Below are 18,996 nucleotides of genomic sequence, written 5' to 3' on the forward strand. Positions count from 1 at the left end.
ATTGTTACAAGCCATTCCCGTGCATTGGAGAAGGCGCCAGCAGATCGAAGAAGCGCTCGTGTGGTTGTTGTTAGGCCATCTCGGATTCGCTTTGTATATATTCCGTCAATACATTTTCCCATTTCTTGGGCATACTCTTATCCCCGTCACATTTTTCGTGGAGTTACGGGGTACTAGCTCGACACAGCGGAGCAGCCGACACCTGGCTCTTTTCACAATGACCGAAGAGATGATTCCCACCGCAACTGTGGCAACGTCAACGGTTGTCGTTGCACAGCCCAGAGATCCAGGCACGTTTTGTGGGACTGATGATATCGACGTTGAAGAGTGGTTGGCGATCTATGAGCGTGCAAGTAAGAACAATCGATGGGATGATACGGTCGTGTTGGCCAACATCCGATTTTACCTGCAAGGGACCGCAATCATACCTGTAAAGGAAAGATGCGTGCTCTAATCGGCAAGTGTCTTGGTCGAAAAATTGTGGCGAAAAGGGAGCTAGCGTTACGTGCCCAAACATCGACGGATACCTACCTGTCTTACATGCAGGATGTGCTAGCCCTTTGCCGCAAAGCGGATGGCGGTATGGCCGAGTCGGAAAAAGTGGGAGACGTCCTAAAAGGGATAGTATAAGATGCGTTCCATCTGCTAACCTGCAAGGACTGTGACACAGTACATACCATCATTAAGGAGTGCAAATGTTTTCAAAAGGCTAAGAGTAGACGCATTGCCCTTCAGATTGCTGTGTTTTCCCACACGGCAGCAGCATCGTCGTGCGAAGACGTATCTGCACCACAGCTGCCGCTAACCGCGGAACACCTGACGAGTGAGTGTGAGAGTACAACTTTATTAGTGTACAGTGCCGGCGCAGAGGTTGCCCCGCGCTACCCGGCTACTCCTATGAAAGCGTGGATATTAAAGCGTCTATGAAAGCGTGGATTTGTATGCGCGTTTTTGTTGACTCTTTGGCGCATTCCAGAAGTTTGTGCGTGCGGCGTATGTGTGCGGATTGCGTGATGACTCATGAGTTTGCTGCGTTTTCTGTGCCCTTTGCCTCGCTGTGACATCTTTGGTAGTTTCCAACTTGTTGCTCGCTCTTTATGGGCTACTCATTGCCTGGAAGATCACCATGATCGCCTCCGACTCAGCCACATCGAAGGTGAGTGAGTTTTTCGGATTCCTCTTGCTCGTTCATTGCGACGCTATCAGCCGAAGTGCGTACAGCGCCCGTGCGTGTCTTCCACGCGCCTCTGTGCTCGTTTTCATTACTAGTACTATCCTTCCGTTGCGAGAATTGGTTGTGCAGCACTATATTTGTGATATTGAACATGAAGTTTTGTCCTGATTTAACTTCAAAGTGCGCTTGTGGCGACGTAAAGCAGCTATGTGGAGCCAGCTAAAAGAGGGCATGTTGTGCGCACCACGATTTTTCGTACGGTTTTCCAGCACCAATTGAAATTAACCTTATTAATGAGCGCTGCTCGCGCCCTGACACTTTGGTGGGCAGCTATGTGGAGCCAGCTAAAACAGGGCATGTTGCGCGGGCCATGATTTTTGGTACGGTGTTCCAGCACCGATTGAAATTAGCCTTATTAATGTGGGCTCGTGCTCTGCCGCTTTGGTGGAAACACTGCGACGTGAAATAATCCGAACTGTACTGTAATCAAGTATATTTCGTTCGCCCAACGCCGTCCATCGACGTGCATCTACTACATGGCGTGTCGGGATGGGCGAAAATATGCGCGGGGCGTTTTCCCGTTCGAGTATATTCTGCTGCGCTGTTCGCTTCAGGATCGAGTGCCCCGAGTCCGCTGACACCACCGTTACTAGATTACTTTGCCAGTTTGCAAACTCCGCCGGGATGCAGCGGCAAAACGTGGGCCCTTTCGGTTCCCGCTCGCGAGGTGGCGCTTCCGACGCCGTTGGCCCGGTCGCATTATGGTTACGGAGCCTGCGCGCTGCGTTAAACGCAATTTACGCGGTTAATTAAGTGTAAGGGAAGTTATTTCCGAGATAGTGAGCAAATGTTATTTCCACTTCGCTACTACAGTATCGTTTGAGCCACTAGAGCGATGCCAAGCAGAGGTGTGACCGAGATGCCTGAATCTAGCTACTGCTACGCGGGACTCCTATTCAGCTGTGAGGATTCATCGGTTTCCTGTTCTTTTTAATTCAGTTTTGTATAAAATTACACGTTAGCGGTGAGCCACGTAAAATAGGTACCTGATGCCGCCGAAAATACCAAAAACCTAAAGCTTATAGAACCACCCTTTTATAGCAGAATGCTTAATGCTAGGATACGCATTTATTAAATGCAAGATACTGAACTACTTCAGTGAAAGCTCGCCGGTTTAAGGCTATAAAACGCGAAAAATGACGAGAAGAAAAGCCAAATGGGAAACAATTTATTGAATCAATGCAATAAAATCAACTAGAAATCACTTTCCAAGAGGCAGAGCTACAAGAGACGCGCTTTTTTGTTTGCTATAGCTATCTTTTCCTTGCTTTCTAACCAATGGTTAAAATCTCGGGAGGAAAAGTGCATTCTTGTCACACTGACAAAGTTCAATATCTGGCATGTGAATGCTGGCATGTGATCTCCACAGCCCAAGCGAACAAGGCTGCACTTATCGAGCTGTTCTAGCAGCTTCCAGAAAATGTTTTCGCAGGCACCAGCCTCATCTAACGTTAGATAAACTACATCATTTACAAGCTTCATCACACTCAACAACTTAGCTGTGGGGTGTTTCATGCAGCCTTCCTCGAAACTTCTATAAGTCGTCAGATATGCATCACAGCAAACAACGGGCTCTGGACTGCTTATGTCTTCTAAGCACAGGAGGCATGATGTGTGCTTTTCAAATTTGTGCACAACATATCCACTCAAGTAGTAGATAATAGCATCGTCCACTTCCCCTTTAAAGTAGGAGTGATCGTCGCCCTGCTCTGCAGGGTCCCTGACTGTTTCTGACGTCATCTCCAGTAGCTTTTCTCCTATGCGTTCATGCAAGGAGGCATGTTTGGCACGATAAAGCTCTCTCGTCCTCCTCAGTGTGTCCGGTACGCTGACAAGCACATTCCCCGGCACACCTTGCCAACTCCCACACAAAGCACTTTTTATCGTTGTGTACAAATTAGGAAGGCGAAATATTTGAGTGAAATTGACCACAACAGGGTGAGATTCATACCCTCCGAATGAACGGACAAGTCCGAAGTGGCGCTGGAAAAGACACATGGTTTGTTAGGCCACAAGGAACTTCATCACTTCAACACTCATAAATCAGCACCGATCACATTATCACCTCCAGGGGGTCCTGGTTTAACTTTGCCGTCAAAACATAGTGTGCACCCTGATCCAGTAAGAACTCGGTGATGTCAAGCGTTGACAACAAAGTAACACGCAAGGACTCCGTCGTTAGTTAAGATGCAAAGAGCTTGAGACCTTTCTCCACGGCGTTCTTTTCTGTGACATTGAACATTTCCAAGTCTTTGATGATCTGAAAGAATGAGGTAAAATGTCAGTAAATAAGTATCAACATGCATGAAAAGATATTTTGGCTTGCTTGTATTTCCTTTGAGTGCCTTTTAATGCCTCTTTCAGGTAGCTTTACGTTCAAAGCATCAAACAGGTCATTAAGCAATTTGGTCAATGCTTCTGTTCCCTCAGAACCACTCATGCCTTCAGCACCGGCTTCTCTGTATATGCGGATGCCAATAGCTGTTCCACGGCTGAATAGCTGCAAAAAAGTACGTTGATAAATTAGTTAATAATAACCAAAAATACTAAGCGCTGTCTTTCACGGTACTACCTGTGTAGCAAGTCGGACGCTCATCTTCTGGAAGTTGTCCGGGGCAACATGTGCTCTAGTCAGTTTTGGCACGACTCTTGTATGTTTGCTTTTTTTCGGATTCATACAGCGCAACATAATGTGCAAAGTTGATGTGATGATCTCCAGCTTGAAAGAACCAAACAGTTTTCTGAGCTCCATTATAACTAAGTGCACATATTTCTTCTTACCATTCCATAGGTGTGCTATTTCAAATGATTTCTGATGCACTTGACTATGTCTGGAATGTCACAGATAAAGAAGACCTTTTGCGAAGGCTCCCAGGGGTGCTCAATGCTGTTGCATGGCAATATCATGTCTCCCGATATTCCCAAGTGCGTCCACATTGAGCGGTTATTACCTGCTCAATCACTCACAACAAGAAGCACTGAAGCATTATACTTGTGAAGCTGCAGCACAGCACTTAACAGGAGCTGTGCAAGGATCCGTCCAGTTGCCGCACCTCTTGTTGCAAAAGATGCTATGGGTTGAACACAGCGCTCAAAAAGCGGAACAAACATCAACACCAGTGCGTGGTCAGCAAGTTGGTCGGTGGTGGCATTTGCCACATCACCATAATCAACAAAGCCATCCATCTTGTATGAGGTTTTGTTGAAAGCAACGATTTGCTTAAGCTTTACCTCATCGAGCAGTGGAACACCGCACCTTCTGAGGCGGCTCTTCTCATAAAAATGTTCTCGGATACTGTTTAGCGATACTTCATTGAAACCGTACCTGCAGGGAATGACACTAATAATCTTACGACGGCGTGCTCTTGTAGGAAGTGGCAGAAACTGCATATCAGATAACAGTTTGTAAGCTTTTGGGCTTGAAATCTGCAGCAGAAGGCACGTGATTAAGCACCCTTCTGTGTACCGTCTCCCATTTTTAGATTTCGCCGTTGCTGCCTGAAAAGCAGTCCTGAAAGGAAGCTGCTGTTTATTTGGAAGAATGTCAACTGCACGTTCCACCCTCTCTTCTGTAACATTCTCAAGTTGTTTTTTCATGGTGGTTACTTCTTTTTTCATCTTTTCTCTCTGCATAGTTGCTCTTAAGGCCTTTCGACGCAGGGACTTCACTTTAGTGCTCCTACATTTCAACCTGTTGCTTGTCTTGCGACGCCGTAAAAAGAGCTTGTGCAGACTCGGGCATTCGTGGAATGTGGCAGTTAGAGACAGAATTGTGCATGATTTGCGATGCCATGTATCGCCATCTTTAATGGCCACAGCTGATGACAAGACACAGGGGTAATTATTAGCAGGGCAACCTTTACAAAAATTCAGCCTTTCAATTCATGAAAATAGAAACTTTAGGTCGTCACATGATTTCAATTCAATGCCCGCATCAGTAGCATACACAGCTGATGGCACACGTTGCCCCTAGGCACTGACAGAGGTGGTCAGGTCTTTCGACACTACGACTGCCCTGTCAATTTCTGGAAGGTCCTCTCTTATTAGCAGTTTGTACACCACGATTGTAGTGCCAACAACCTCAAGTGACCAACCCTGCAACCGTTGGCCTGCTGCTGCCATGCCACACAACTCATCGAAAAGCTCTATGTTGTTCTCATGCACAACATTGCTTTCAATGTCACCACCGCTTTCCCTAGAAACGCAGAAGTTCGACGTCGCAGCTTCTTGGTCGTTCTCCTTTTGCTCTTTCCGACGCTTAGGCCGAGGCGGTGCACGCACGGTTGGAGCCTTGCGTTTTCTCGCTGGCTTCGACAAGTATTTAGGGCAATCGGGAAAAATTCGCGGCACAGCATCTTCCTTAAGAGCCGACTTGTCACGCGGTTTGACAACTGCGTCACCATGAACTTTGTGAACGAAGTCTTTCACAATATCTTCCTCGTGAAAGTGGAGGTCGCAAACAGCGCATGAGCTGGACAGCTCCTTATCTGATCTGGGTATAGCCCGTCGCCACTGTTGAAGGCGGACCTCGTCAGCGGGTGGTTTAAAAAAATTTGGTTGATCCCTCTTATATAGGAATCGGTATAGAACACGAAAGTGAAACGTGTCTTCACAGAAGTAGTGTAATGTTTATTGCACATTGATATATAATGTCTATTGGTGTTTTGTGGCTAAAGCGCCCTTAGGCGTTGATGCACCCACGCTGACGCCTGGTGGCACGTCTCCTCCATCACGACTACCAACGTCGATGACCATGAGCAACCGTCGTGCATATGGAAGCTGCACTACGCTGCACACGCTAGCACAACGCGAAAGACGAAGCACGTAACTGACACACTAATACAACGCGCAAGACAAAGCACGTAACTGAATCGTCACCGAGTCAAATCAGCGCGTACAGCGCGTCGTAATTGCAGCCTCCGCGATCAACTTCAGAAACATTTTCAGAGCTAATTGCGGAGGCCACGCTCCGCTGTGCTGAGTACGGTGAACGCCACCTAGTAGTTGGTAGTGCTTCTTGATGCCAGCGTCCCTTCGAATGCTGGCATCGAGGCGTCGTAGTGCTGAGACCACCGAAGCGTTCACTGTCGGTGCGCGTTAGTGTCATAATGCAGTACTTCTCTTTTCTGCTCGTAGGCGGCGGCACCGCCCCGAGCAAGAGCGCGGGTACACGGAGGAGTGTTAGATATATAAGGCGCGTCTGTGTAGCTCTCTGCAAATGCGTTTGTGGCGCAATGGGTTAAACGCTCGGCGATCTATCGCCGCGGACCGAGAGGTCGTGGGTTCGATTTCCAAATTTTGCATGTTTGTGGAACTTTTTCTTCTGGTTTCTTTCTTTGTATTATGTTCGTCTATGTTCGTGTGACGTATTTCCGTGACGGAAATACGTCAGTGAAGTCTTGGTGGACCCCGGCATAAAACACTTTCGTGTTAAAAAGAAAATGTCGCTGTTTCGCCCGAAAGACCAAGCATCAGTTGCGATAGCAAATTGGTAGAGAGCTATGCGGAGTAGCGATAGTAGTTTTATCGGCTGCATAAACTTTGACACATTCGCTTTCTAACTGAATTGACAAGCATGGTGTCATCGCGCACAAGCAAACATGAATAGATCACACTGAATGACCTTGGACAACGACTGTCTAAACGCTGGCAGCAAGCGCAGCCGCTGCAGCTGGCGAAGAAGTGCGGTCTATCGCTTCAACGGAAACTGAATGACGAATGCACAGCGCATACAAAGGTCAGGGCCGTGTGGAGATAAGAGACGGTGCGGGCGACCGCCATCACAGCCAGTGCAAGCGTATTTGTTGGCAGAGTAGAAGCTGCTCCCCCCACCCTCCCTCCTGCGCTGCCTTCCCGCTTTTTTGCTTTCGCGTGGGAGATTGCGTTGCCGTTCCCCTTGCGCTTGGTTGCAAGATACGCATTTGGTGCCGTAGCACAGCGTCGCCCCGCCTCCCTCCCCCCATATCCCTACGGCCTCTCGCGCGACGGTCGCGTTTGCTTTCCGCCATGCGTTCGCTCTCCGTGATAGCGCGCGTCCCTCGCGCGCTTTCACTCGCGCATACGGCGCGCAGCGACTGTTTTATCGCCCTTGGAATCTATACAATATCTCACGGCGACGGCGACGACGACGCCGACGTCAGAAATCGGGTTGATGTGTCCATATAATTGCGATCGCAATAAAATATCTTTTTTCAGCCGTGGATTTCGTCGAATCGTAGCCACTTCGGCAAGTAGTCACAAAGCAACGAGGCATGCTTTCTCACATTCAGGACACGTCACAGCCACAAACGATATATATGCACTTGCGATAATTAACGGTGGTCAACCGTAGTCGCACATTACGTTGAGAAGCTGTTCTTGCCTTGATTTGAAGCGAGCAAGTCAGGCTGCGTCACACGATCCGCAAGAAGCACAGCTCGGGCGCAAGGACACCGAACGTGGTCGCGAATGTGACAAGTTGCAGCGGGAGCACACGCCGCACGAGCTGCGTCGATAGATCTCACTGGCACTCACGGGGATAGTGATCACTACACAACGCAGTTGAAGGCAACGAAGAAACACTCGGCACGGGGCCAAGCCTACGTTGATTTCGCCAGAGCAGTTGCAAAAAGACAGACGCACCGCCGACAGCCGCCGAAACCACCCGTTGCCACAATCAGACCCACCGTCAGACCCAACGAGACCGGTCAAACAGCGACGAGCGCTCCCTCGCTCGAGCGGAACATGCAAGGGTGACACCCGCGGCGCCGGAGTTTGCAAACTGAAAGAGGTAATCTAGAAACGTTGGCTGACACGCCGTGCGGTAGACACGCGCTGTGGCGCGATAATAAAAAAGAACTGCAAGGGTGTATATGTGATTCTATGTGATAGGTGAGATAAAAAAAGGGGCGGTGCCAGCGAATGCTGTGAAACCATCAGGTTATGTGTGGTTTGTTTTCCGCCGGTACGCGCGCGGTGAACCTTTTTTTACCCATGATCTCCCTTTGAAGCCATCGAGTGCTTCGTGCAAAAGCCTTCGCGTAGGCGCTCTATATTCACGGAAAAGGCAGATTCTGTGGGATTCTATGTTTTGCTTTAGTGGGATAAAATATTCAAAATAATGTCATCGTGTGAAGTTTCAGCATTTGACACTTCAGTAACTGATTGATTTAACTAAGTAAGAAAATCAGTAAAGGAACGAGATGCTTGGGCATATTTGCCATGTCGTCCCACTGTGCTTCCAGTGGCATGTAGGTGCTATCGACATATGTCAAAAATTAGCGAGGCTTTTTATGACTATAGAAGCAGACAGCTATGTCAATAAGTTATTTTTGCTTTGAATTCGCACACTAAAGAGGAGAGAGAGTGAAAGGGCAGCGTATCCTTGCGAACTAAATGACGCTTTGACATAAGCTTGGAACAATGGTTTGTTGGTGGAGCAGTTCTGGGGAATACTTAGAGAGTAAGCAAACTGTAGTAGCAGCAGTTAGACGGGGAGTGAAAAAATGCACCACTGGTTTTATATGAACGAGCTACCATGAAGATGTGGCCACAACAGTTTAGTAGATGAGCAAAAACAATTTTAAAACTTAGGAGAGAAATTAAAAATAAATTATTTGCCCACCTCACACTTCCAGTGGCAAGAGCAGCTATGCTTTAATGTTTTCAATCAGTCATTTATATCCATCCATTTATGTCGGCCTAATCGTCCATGTAGATGTTTTGATTGTTGCTTTTGACTTATAGTGGCGGCGTCACATTTTAATACTGACATCTGTTTTCAGAATCAAAATGAGCCTGGAGACGCCACAGCCGGAATGCGAAAGGTGAATTCTTTGGCCATTCATCGTCTAGCGTCACCATGATCAAATGCACTGTTGCCGTGAGAATGTATTGCCGGGAGCCGAGGAAAAACATTGCTGATGCAACCGCAAACATTTCCTCCATTGATCAGTTGGTGCACAGTGCCTTCAGTAGCAGCAGCCATGACTTTAAACTCAGCTCAGAGACCTTGCAACTGCACCGGGACAGGGAGAAAGTTTCGGTATCACTTGTGAACAAATTAAATGTATGATGTGTCTTTTCAGAGTGTATGCCTAATTACGCGAGGGTGTCCAGAAACTTGATATTATCGGTACCATAAATTTGAAACAGGTGTACACATAGGCGTCAACATTAGTGCACGTCTTAAATTTCCAGTTTTAACAGAATAAAAATATCTCCAATGTAGTACTGCACTTCACGGCAAACCAAAAACAGCAGTGTACATTGAGAAAGTTGATTGAAGAACGGGGAGTGATCCAGGCTTTCTGCATTTCAAGGGACAAAATTCCAAAGAGATTGATGGCGAGCTGGATGGTGGGCAGTATCGGTCCTTACATACGGTAACGAGCTCGGCATGAATCTCCTTGGCATTGTCTCTTAAAATGCAAAAACCGAATTGTTGCTCATAAATATATTAGAAAGTAGAGGGTGGGGGAGAGGTGGCAGGGCTCCCCTCTGGATCAGCCAGTGCATGCCCATCTGCTATACTGACAATTCCACCTTAATGAGAATCAGTGATGCATGTTATCCTATATTGAGCTAAGTGTATTCCTTGTTTTGGTGTAAGGAGACACTAAAGACACCCTAAATCAAATTGAACTGAAAAAACATCCTTTTAAATCTCTACTTCTATTAATTCCTTGGCAGTAGGTTGATTATTGAATGTGAAAATGAAGCTCAATGTTTCTTTTTCTGCCTATCGCCCCAATACCCCAGTGCTGATACCTCATTGCGACATTGATTTCGCGTGGTTTTATGAACTTGGGTCGTTTTGGTTCAGTAAAAGTTCTTGGTGCTTTTTAATTTCGGTCTTTGGCTCTTTTGGAATAGAATGAAGAACAACTTTATTTGTAAAAAAATTACCTAAGCTCGAGCAGACACTAGCAAAATCCATGACGTCGCAGCAAGCAGGTGTGGGAACTTTCAGGTGGCAGTGCCACCAATCTTTCGTCTTGCGTCTTTTACAGTCTACTCAGCATCTTGTCAGCGTACGAGGGAATCCTTTTGTATAACAGGAAAGTCATTTACAAATACATCTAAATTTTTTTTTCTTTAGTGCTCACTTGGCATGGTTGCTTAGTGGCTTTGCAATTGTGCTCCTAAGCATGAGGGTGCAGGATGAAATAATCTCATTTTGATGGAGGCGATATGCAAATCCCCCCATGTACCATGCTACCCCAGGTGGTCACAAATAATCTGAACTCCCCCACTACGCTGTGTCTCATAATCAGACTGGTTTTGACATGTAAAACCACAGAATTAATTTAATTTCTCTTTAGTGCACCTTTAAGCTGTAGTATTCATTATCTCTGAAAAAACTGTGCTCAAGGTATTCTCCTTAAGATTTAGTAAAAATAGTAGCATTAAGTGTCTCCTCTGCGATATTGTGTAGCCTTTGATTTGCGAGTCGATTCATTTATTTGATGAGGTGGGCAGTTGGCACACCCTGCCTATGTGGCTTATGTACACATTCAGCTGAGTAGGTCTGGGACACAGCAAGCGAATCTGATGTGCAGTGGTAATCGCATTAACGTCGACAGTTACCTTACTGTTTATGCTGCTACTGCTGCTTGCCAACACAAGCAGCAGTTGCCCAAGATGGCGTAAAAGAGGTTCATTGAAGAGTGGCACATACCCTGAGTCACATACCCAGAGATCCAAGCAGTTTCATCGGTTGGTTATTGACCCACTTCCCTCAACATAGCAGCCCGATACCCTACCAACTAGACCATTGACACCAAGTGACACAAACTGGCTGGAAAATAGTTATAGACCGACACCCGAAAGTATGTGAAATATCCTAAAAATGCTACTTGAGTGGTGTAGAGTTGAAGAAGCAGCGCGCCCTGACTCGGCAGCCTCTGCCGACTGCCGGCTCGCTAGCAAGTCTGGTTGCCGTTTCCGACCACTCTCCACTGCTTCAGCAGATTCAAGACTTCGTGCGCGAGGAGGTTGCCCGTCAACTTTCCTTGGTGCCCTTCACTCAGGAGCCGTCCTGTCGTCTGCCCTCAACGCTCCGCACTGTCATTGCCGAAGAGATAGCTCAAGCTGTTCCTGTCGCTCACCACCAGCCACCTGTGGCCGCGCCCCTTCCTATATACGCAGCCAGTGCAGCCTGTCTCCGCGCCTCTTATGTATGCGCAGGCTGCGCAGCCTGTCGCCGTGCCTCTTACGTATGCGCTGGCAGTGCAGCCTGTTGCCGTGCCTCCTACCTATGTGCAGGTAGTGCGTAGGCCCCACCAGCCGCCTTTCTCGGTCCTGCAACAGTCTGCACAACCCGCCGCTTCTACTGCTTCTTGGGCCGGGCCGAGAGTCAGCAATACATGGCGGACGCCTGACAATTGTCCCACCTGTTACGCCTGCGGCACGCCAGGACACGTCGCTCGCTATTGCCGCCGTCGCCTTCCAACTCCCGAAGACGCAGCCCGGCCGTTCCAGTATGGCGGTCAGCCCATGCACCAATCAGCCCCGTGTCCCTCCCAGCGCTACATTTCTTCTGACCTCCCTGCATTTAAATCGCGCCGATCCCCATCTCCTCGTCGACGATCGCTCTCCACAATGCGTCGCCGACCCGCACCCTCCGACCAGGAAAACTAAGCGCCGCAGTTCGCGAGGCAAGAACTGCGCCATCTGCGAACTGCCCAAGTCCTCGCTCTTCCCCTGCTAACATGGTCACAATATCTGTCGAAGGTATTTCTACTTTTGCGCTTGTGGACGCCGGTGCCGCCGTTCCTGTTATAGCCACCAAACTCTGTCGTTCGCTGCGCAAAGTGACCGCGCCCTGGACTGTCGCTTTACACGGCAAGCGCGCAGAACGTGACACCTCTCGCAGCCTTTACTGCCCGTGTGCTTTTACAAGGCTTTTTGTACATTGTCGAGTTTATTCTTCCTGCCTGCTCACATGACGTCATCCTTGGGTGGGACTTCATGTCCAGTCATAATGCCGTCATCGAATGCGCACGAGCTGAAGTTGAATTTTCGCCGCTGTGTGACGCACCATCCCACGACACTCTTGATCAGCCGCCTAAACTGGTTGTGCGTGAGGACACCGACGTTCGGCCTGGCTCTTTTACCCTTGTCCCAGTCGTCTGCGATGCCGTCACCAATGCTACGGTCTTATTTACACAATCTGACATCTTTATGAGTTGCAAAGCCGTTCCACTGCCTTTTGGAACGCTTGACATCGCCGCCGGCATCAGCAATATTTTTGTGTACAATCCACTTTTTGTGTCGGTTACGGTACTTGTCGGCGAATGCGTCGGCCGCGTGGAACAGCTTGACTCTTCGTTCTTTGTTACCGTGCCAGACGAATCTTTCAATCTTGCCTCGAACGAACTCCCCGCCCTTTCAACGCTCTGCCGCGCATCGACGACGCCCTTGACAGCCTTCAGGGCGCGGAATTCTTTTCGTTTCTAGACTTGCGTTCTGGCTACTGGCAGGTTCCAATGGCTGAAGCCGATCGCCAGAAAAAAGCATTTATTACACCTGACGGCCTATACGAGTTCAACGCGATGCCCTTTGGACTTTGCTTAAACGCGCCTGCAACGTTTGAACGACTCATGGGCAATACGCTGCGTGGCCTCGAGTGTTCTATGTGCCTTTGTTACCTCGACGATGTCGTGGTTTTCTCGCCTTACTTTCCGACCCACCTACTTCGCCTTAGACACGTTTTGACGGGTCTCAACCACGCTGGCCTGCAACTGAACCTCACGAAGTGCCGCTTCGCCGCGCTGGAGCTGACCATCTTAGGCCACGCCGTGTCCAAGAACGAAGAACGGCGTTCTACCGGACCCTGCGAAACTTCGTGCAGTCGCTCAGTTTCCGAAACCTACTAACGTCAAACTACGCCGTTTTGTGGGCCCGTGCTCATATTTCCGGCGCTTTGTCCGCAATTTCGCATCGATCATGTCGCCCTTGACCCAGATTCTACGTGGTGGTGTGGACCTCTCCTCCTAGTCCCCTGCATGCGACACCGCGTTTGCTACACTGCGTCGTCTTCTTACCTCTCCACTTATTCTTCGCCATCTGCAACTAAGGTAAATACAGACGCCAGCGGGGTCGGCCTTGGCGCCGTCGTCGTGCAACGCAAGCCCGGCTACTCCTAATACGTGGTCGCCTATGCGAGTCGTACGCTGACAAAAGCAGAGGCCAATTACAGCATGACTGAAAAAGAGTGCTTGGCTCTAGTATGGGCGCTTGGGAAGTTCCGCCTATACTTATACGGCCACCCATTTGATCTAGTAACGGATCACCATTCGCTTTGTTGGCTCGCCACGTTGAAAGATCTATCTGACCGCTTAGCACGCTTGGCACTCCAAATCCAGAAGTACGATATTCGCGTCGTCTACCACTGCGGACGCAAGCACACTGAGGCAGACGCCATGACCCGTTCACCTCTACACTCGGACGGCGGACCCACTTGCGCTCACCCCCTGTCATCGCTTGAGCTTGACTCGATTGGCAACGAACAGCGCCGTGACCCATGGATCGCTTCTCTTTTCGCCTATCTTACTGGATCATCGACCACCCCTGTATCCCGATCCCTCTGACGCCAAGCTGTTCATTTCGCCATTCGTGATCAGCTGCTCCACCAATGCAACTACGCTCCCGGAGGCCGTAGATGGCTACTATAGTCATTCCCCGCAGCTTGAGATCCCAAATCTGTGCCTCTTTTCACGACGATCCGCAATGTCGCCACGCCGGAGTATTTAAAACTTAAGAACGTATCAGCCACCGCTACTACTGGCGGTGAATGTACACTTTTGTACGAAAGTTTGTTCAGTGCTGCCCTGACTGTCAACGTCGCAAATTACCACCTTTACGTGCGTCTGGCGCCTTGCAGCCACTTCCGTGCCCTGCCAAACACTTCGACCGCGTAAGCATTGACCTCTACGGCCCGCTTCCCATGACACCGGATGGCAATCGGTGGATCATAGTTGCGGTGGACCATTTGACACGTTACGCAGACACCGCGGCTCTACCGAGTGCTACAGCATGGGATATAGCCTCTTTCGTCCTGCATCGCTTCATACTTCTTGTTCGCGCACCTCGAGAACTCCTCATTGATAGAGGTCGCTCCTTCCTCTCCGAGGTCACCGAAGCTCTGCTTTTTGAATGCCACATTATTCATCGAACGAGCATGGCTTACCGTCCGCAAACTAACGGGCTCACGGAACGGTTTAACCGAACTCTCGGTGACATGCTCGCGATGTACGTGGCATCTGATCATGGGAACTGGGACCGCGTACTTCCTTTTGCCACGTTCGCCTACAACACCGCGACACAGGCTACTACGGGATTTTCACCTTTCTTCCTCCTATATGGCCGGGAACCATTGCATACCATCGACACTCTCCTTCCATACCGGCCTGAAGCTTCCGAATGTCCACCTGTGTACGAAGCTGCCCGTCAAGCCGAACAGTGCCGCCAGCTCGCGCGCACCTTTACGCCACAAGAACAACAGCGTCAGAAGGAAGGCCGCGCCGACTCGCTGCCCAGCCCCACATATGCCCCAGAGTCTCTTGTATGGCTGGATGTTCCTTGCAAAACTGCCGGCCTTTCATCAAAACTCGTCCCAAAGTACGAAGGGCCTTACCGCGTCTTGGAGCAAACGTCCCCGGTGAATTTTCTCATGGAACCACTTTCTCCATCTGACGACATGCGCCGGCGTGGACGTGACCTCGTCCACATGGCGTGTCTCAAGCCCTACCATGACCCTCTGCCAACAACCTTTTAGGTCACCAGGATGGCTCTTTTTCTGCGGTGGCGATTGTGAAGAAGACGCGCCTCCGTCCAGCGGCATCGCGAACGCTCGGCCCGCTCTGCCCGCGCTGTTGGTTGCTGGTGTCTTTGGAGACGGTGCTCCACGCTGCCTCGCCGTTCTTGGAACTCGAAGCGTCCTTGAAGGACACCACCAATAAACCTCTGCTCACTTGCATTAGAGTTTTCGATGCTTTGGTTTACTTACTATTTTATTTTGTACTGGATGAATCCTTGTTTTTCTGAAGCAGATGGCATCCTAACAGCATAACGAGCTATGACATTAGTTTTAGTTTTTTTATTAGTGTCATTAGTTGACATTTTAGGTTTGGAGCAGGCAGTATTTTTGTGATTTATTTGGAGTGTGGCTGTTGTGTGAATGTTCTTAAAATCCTTAAACTACCTCACTAATATTTACCTAAACGTGCCGTTTTACATAGGTTGGAGAAGTGCTCATTCAGATGATCCTGGCACAGCTTGCCATGGTGGACCAGGCAAGTTTGCAAGGGCCTTGATTCACCATGTGTTGACAGAGAAGAACCTCATGGGACACTCACTCCTCAGAAACGACACCACCAATAGGCAAAAAGAGGCTCTTGGCCTTATCAGTGTCAACGCTGTTATAGGTAAGTACCATACATTCTTTTTCCCGTTGCATTTTTGCATTCGCATTTTTTACTTGGAATTACCAGCTTGCTATTAGCACAACAAATGACTTTCAAGTAGCCTGTGTGTGGAACTACGTTCTACAATAGCCTACTATTTGGAATGAATGTTCATCTTATCTCAAGTCTCTAACGCCTCCGCACTAAAGTGCTAAATTTTAAAACCAGCCTTAACTGCCAGAAGTTATTGGTGGCTCGAACTGACAAAGTTCGATGTATTTGCGCATTAGTTGCACTACTTGAATGTCATTGCAATGAATAGTTGCAATGAAGCAACTACCAATCTGTAGTACAAATCTGTGAAGCACGCTACCAATCTGGTGGCATAGAGGGTGTGCTTAAGTAGCCTGAAAGTGTTGTTATAATATAGGAATTGTGGAGAAGCTATGCTCAAGTGCAGTTACTGCTCAAATCGACGGACAGCACTTCCACCAAATTTCAGCAATCAAAATGGCCCCCACCAAATTTCAGCAATCAAAATGACCCTCCAGATTCTGCAACGGAAAACATAGTGGTTTCTCCTATTTCAACAGACGACATTGAATTAATGCTGCTCCTGTCTTGAAGGAGGTCCATGTGGTGGTAGACAATAGCATTTCAGCAGAGGGATCTTAAGTTACGTGGCATAATTGTTTGGTTGTTTCGATCAAAGCAACAATAGGAACAATTGCCAACTTCGTTGTCAACATTGCTATGTTTAGCGATGTCCATTCATTCAAGATACCCAACCTATTAATTAAGATCCAATTTATCACATAATATTCTAAGATGTGGAAAAAGCAAAGGTATCTATTTGACTTTTCCTCAAATTCACATAAAATGATCAGCACTGAATAGGCCCTTGGCAGCTACTATATAAAGCTTCTTACAGAACATGAGGCATGTCCACAGCTTCCACTCTGAAATTGTTGGAAATGTCTCCTGCTTTCTTGCTTCAAGGACGCACTTGCCCGTTTTCGGCGTTAATATAAACCAGTGCTCAAGTACTATGGGTTCAGATTTATCGAAAGATTGAATGAGCTTTGTAGGTGTTTATTGTTAACCCTTTGAGGATCACATATTTTCTGGAAATATGTCCCCCAATTTAAGCGTTATATTGTTTATTCTGGATTGTTCTTCAGAGTGACCTTTCGAGAAAAAAATGGGTAAATAATTTTGTAGGTCACAAAGTGACAAAGGTTTCTTAGTGTCTGCAGTTTTACACCATGTTTATTGCAGCATGCAGGGCAAACTAGCATATTCACATTTTTAAATGTAATGACATTCACAAAATATTCAACTAAGTGAATACTCCCAAACTACTGCAGTGATGGGCCCCATAGAGTAAAGAGCAAGATCAGTTTTGGAAGAAGCCAAGGGGCAACAGCACAATCAGGATTTTTGTAGAAGTCACATCAGGTTACCGAATCTGTAATGTGATGCTTGGGGACACTTCATTCTTAAAAGGCATGCTTATTTATATGTTCTTTCGCCACCTCTTATGTATGGTCATGACCACACGATTTGTTTCCACCACTGTACATGCATGGCAGTGACCCTCAAAGGATTAGCAGAGCCAGTCCACTTGCATATTTCTCTTGTAAGACTGAGCATTTCTTTGCATTTATTCGTGTTAGTGTAACCATGTTGGCACGCAACTGCAGTAAATCCTCGTTATAAGCAGTATTTTCTTTTAAGTAGAGAGGCATAAGAATGGCTATCATAATGCAAGAAGTGCACTCCAGTAGCATATGAGCTCGTAAAACAAATTCAAATATAGCATACTCAATTCTGGTCGCATAACCGTATTTGGAGCACTTCTGCGAGGAAAAGTGCAATTAAGTGCTGCACATTTTGATTATGAAAGTTGAGAGAACTAATTTTAGTTGCCGGTAGTCTACCTTTAAGTTTTTTCACCAACAGTATCAAGTCTTTTTTCCACCATTTTGTTCCTAAGCAAGCAAAGTTCACATTTTCACACCAAGGATATTCATGAAGTTATTCCGCCGCAGTGGGTTTTTCCTGCTTGCCTTCTGCATATTGTACTAAGTGGAGTCCTCCGGCGCCACTCCACTTTGAAAGCTGGTCATTTTCTGGAATTAAACTCGTGAAAACTTTCAATAAAGAAAACAAACGAAACAGTTTCATCATAATAGGGCGTACTGTAAGTCGCACTCTTGCATGTGGTACATTGATCTTAAACCTCATGCTGTTTTTCTTTTTTTACAGGCTTTACATGTCACAAGTTTCCTGGGACAAACATGGCCTACATTAAGAACACTCTCGCCTCTCTTCTTGCAAGGGACCTGAAGTGTCCAGAAGAGCCCAAGTCTGTGGACAGTTCAAGTGTTGTGCACTTGTATCCCTCAACATTTTTTATTATTATGGTGTTTCTAGTCACCTGAAAAGCCTAGGTTGGATGGTTCAGACAAAGTACTGTGTTGTGATTAAAAATTAATTGCACAAGTGTTTCGCTTTGTATTTTAGTACATTTTTATGTAAATTTTTAATATATTTCTACAATAGATAGCCTTTCATGACTATTTTATTTCATATGTATCTCGGGTCATTTCATGCCAAGACTGTTCCCTGATGGCACACCATTTCAAGTTTGTTTGATAATGTAAAAGTAGACACAGTGAGAAATTTTACAGAAAATTAGGTTTCATACGTACACCTGAAAGTGGAATCTGTGGATACCTGAAAGTGGAATCTGTTTCAGAGTGGTTCTGTTCAAGAAAAACTAGACATTAACATATGTCTGTAGTAATGGCTTATTTTGCTATTTCAAAACAGTAAGAATTAAGAGGTAAAAGTTTGCTTAAATTCAGAGTGCAACAACAGTTCTCGGGCAAGGCAACTATGTGCCTTCTTTCTTGTACGCATGGAATCTGATTTCTTGCAAAGTCTTTTATTCTAACTTGTTTTGTGGCACTCAATTTTTTAAAAAAATTTTCCTCATGCCAGTTCCATTTAAGTCTTCCAGGAGGTAACGAATAGCCATGGTCTATCAGATAGAAAACTTAAGTAAAGTGAATAAATCGCTTGGTATGTAATGACCTGCCCAGGAACCTAGTAATCACGGCAGGAAACGCAACAGGATTGTGCAACAAGCAATGCAGCACACTAAACTGCTGCCATGGTACAACTTATTGTAATTACCATGTTCTTTCAGATGTAGACAATGTTTAGTAAAATGGGGACACACCATTTAACGAATAAATAAGAGTCTCAGTGGGCTCATGCAAATTGTGCCATGATTATTATGTTACTGGCTACCCAATAGAGAAATGAAGTACATTTAAAATGTTATTTACTGTAATTCTAGTATGCTTG

At 47.1% G+C, this 18,996-nt stretch overlaps 1 long non-coding RNA gene and 1 pseudogene across 1 annotated transcript; one reads left to right on the top strand and one right to left on the bottom strand.

Annotated features, from left to right (window-relative positions):
• Positions 1-1,022: 1,022 nt before the first annotated feature.
• Positions 1,023-18,125, top strand: LOC125945394 (uncharacterized). The gene is made up of 4 exons (XR_007466871.1): positions 1,023-1,156; positions 8,998-9,039; positions 15,457-15,642; positions 17,890-18,125. It is a non-coding gene; the product is annotated as an uncharacterized LOC125945394 (long non-coding RNA).
• Positions 2,456-7,864, bottom strand: LOC119453517 (uncharacterized; annotated as a pseudogene).
• Positions 18,126-18,996: the final 871 nt, after the last annotated feature.

This window comes from Dermacentor silvarum, chromosome 5, assembly GCF_013339745.2.
Source record: "Dermacentor silvarum isolate Dsil-2018 chromosome 5, BIME_Dsil_1.4, whole genome shotgun sequence".
In the NCBI taxonomy this organism is placed as follows: Eukaryota; Metazoa; Arthropoda; class Arachnida; order Ixodida; family Ixodidae; genus Dermacentor; species Dermacentor silvarum.